The sequence below is a fragment of the Saccopteryx leptura genome, chromosome 4 (assembly GCF_036850995.1).
Source record: "Saccopteryx leptura isolate mSacLep1 chromosome 4, mSacLep1_pri_phased_curated, whole genome shotgun sequence".
NCBI classification, from domain to species: domain Eukaryota; kingdom Metazoa; phylum Chordata; class Mammalia; order Chiroptera; family Emballonuridae; genus Saccopteryx; species Saccopteryx leptura.
Window position 1 is genome coordinate 33,774,692 of NC_089506.1, and position 2,263 is coordinate 33,776,954.

Here is a 2,263-nt window from a genome sequence, read left to right on the forward strand (position 1 = left end):
ACTGACCTCACAATCCGACCTTTTATGTTAGATAGGGGCGCCGCTATTTGTCTGGCTACTTCCTGCTGGTTAGGGGCATCGTGGGAAAGGAAGGTCGGGAGGTTGACTCTGAGGGGAGTCATGTATATGGGTATAGGACAGTGATGGGCAATCTCTTGAGCATGGTGTGTCAAAATTCCCCCAAAAGGCTTGCCTTCTGCCTCACTTAGAGTCTTCCGGTCGCAGACTGTCTCCAAGACGCTTCCTGCCTGTCACGGAAGCACCATGATTCTTCAGAGGCTCTCCAGGTTTTCCTCTGTCATTCAGTCGGCGATCTTGGTCACCCTGGGAGGAATATTGGTGTTACAGCAGTGGCGTTTAATACAGAACTTGATCCTGTCCAGAAACTCTTCGTGGACAAAATCAGAGAATACGGAACTAAGAGACAGTCATCAGGAGGACCCGTTGATACTGGCCCAGAGTATCAGCAAGACTTGGAGAGGGAGCTTTTTAAGCTTAAGCAAATTTATGGTAAAGCAGGCATGAATATGTTTCCCGACTTCAAGTTTGAAGATCCCAAATTTGAAGCCATTGAAAAACCTCAGTCCTGAAGAAATGTAAAATTTATCTGGTAATTTTTCCTAAATAAGTTGTACAATAGATCAGAAATATCAGAATAAACATACATTTCAACAACTTTCAAAAAAAAAATTCACCCAAAAACCGATCATAACTCGAATGGTGAGTCACTTCAAGAAAAAAACATAATTTTGCGATATTTATAGTTTAAATAACAAAAATGTATAATTGGAATATATAACTATTTAATAAACCAAAAACAAATTATTTAACTTACCTGCTTAGTGGCTTCTTTGTTCATCTGTCAGTTGGTTTCTTTTGTTGGTCTTGATATTATTTCATTTGTGTGGGGTGCTGTGAACTAAGATAAGTGAGGGGGAGGGGGAATTCTTTAACTAATCTGCCTATTAGTGACTTTTTTGTTGCTGAATTTCATTGGCTAAATCTTCAATGGAAGATAGGTATTTTGTACACCTCAAGTCCAAGCAAGTGCTACTAACTTCATCTGTCAATCTGTTTCTTTTGTTGGTTTTGATATTATTTAACACTGAGAATAAGGTCTCACAAAAGTATGTAGAGGGAAAAATTGTGAGTAAAGCCATTGCTATATTTTTCAGGGTGCTAAAGTGTCTGGTAATTGGTTCCAGGCACTCCAAATTTCCTGTTCGTAGTGGCACTCCTCTTGATGCTCCAAGCGGCACCTTTCCAGATTCTCAAACTTTGACCTCAAGTCGACAAACACCTGAGCCCAGATGCTGTCTTGAAATTCTGCTAGTTGCATCTTATGTAAATTAAGATGGCTGCCCCTATTTCTCATGGCACCCATAGCACAGGCCCTCGCCTCTCCCAGCCTCCCCCTCACTTATCTCAGTAATGATGGTCAATTAGAAATCCACAACACCCCAAAACAGTAGATTGGATGATGGTTGCTGTGGTTATGTGGTTGCTGGTAATGGCGATCACAGGGCCCCCAGAGATGCATCCCCCCCCACAGCATTCTGACGCTGCTCCCTGCTCCCTGCTGCTCCCTGCTCCACCAGCGGGAAGTGAGGTCAAAGATCCCCTAACGGCCTAACTGGAAGTCCCAGAACTAGATGCTCTGTGCCGGAGTTCTGTTGTTTTGACCTACAGATCTCCGGCACAGAGTGTCTACACTACAGCAAATGTTTTATCCTCGGCTACTGCACCTGGCCGAGCAGGAGCCGAGGATGAAACGTCCTTCTTGGCATGCGGCCCCATACTTCTCTGGTATGCAGCCACGTGTGAACGCGTGTCATCGAAAATGGCTACGCGTGTCATAGGTTCACCATCACGGGTGTAGGAGCATCTGTATGACCGTGACTCGAGAAACCTTGTGGATGTGATCCTTTTAGTGAGCCAGAGACGGGTAAGGCCCAGTGGTTCTGACTGCCAGTCCATATGGGGTCCCGTCCACCTGGCTGTAGGAAGCCGGGCTGGAGCTCCCTCAGAAGAACCCTGTCTCCTGGCTGGAGGGGGACCACTGGGTGTGCTTCATCTGGACCCCTTATGGGAGGAAGGGTCGGTGCACATGTTCTCTGAGAAGATGGAGGAGTAAAGACAGAAAGGGGAGGTATGTGGCAAGAGGAGGGGAGTTGACAGGTAAGCTGTGATTGATTAGGAATGGTCTACATAAACCAGCTCAAAGGGGCTGAGTCCAGTGGGGTTTCGCGGGGTTGCTCTAATT

At 45.8% G+C, this 2,263-nt stretch overlaps 1 pseudogene; it reads left to right on the forward strand.

The window, feature by feature from the left end:
- Positions 1–212: 212 nt before the first annotated feature.
- On the forward strand, positions 213–671 carry LOC136404086 (ATP synthase-coupling factor 6, mitochondrial-like; annotated as a pseudogene).
- Positions 672–2,263: the final 1,592 nt, after the last annotated feature.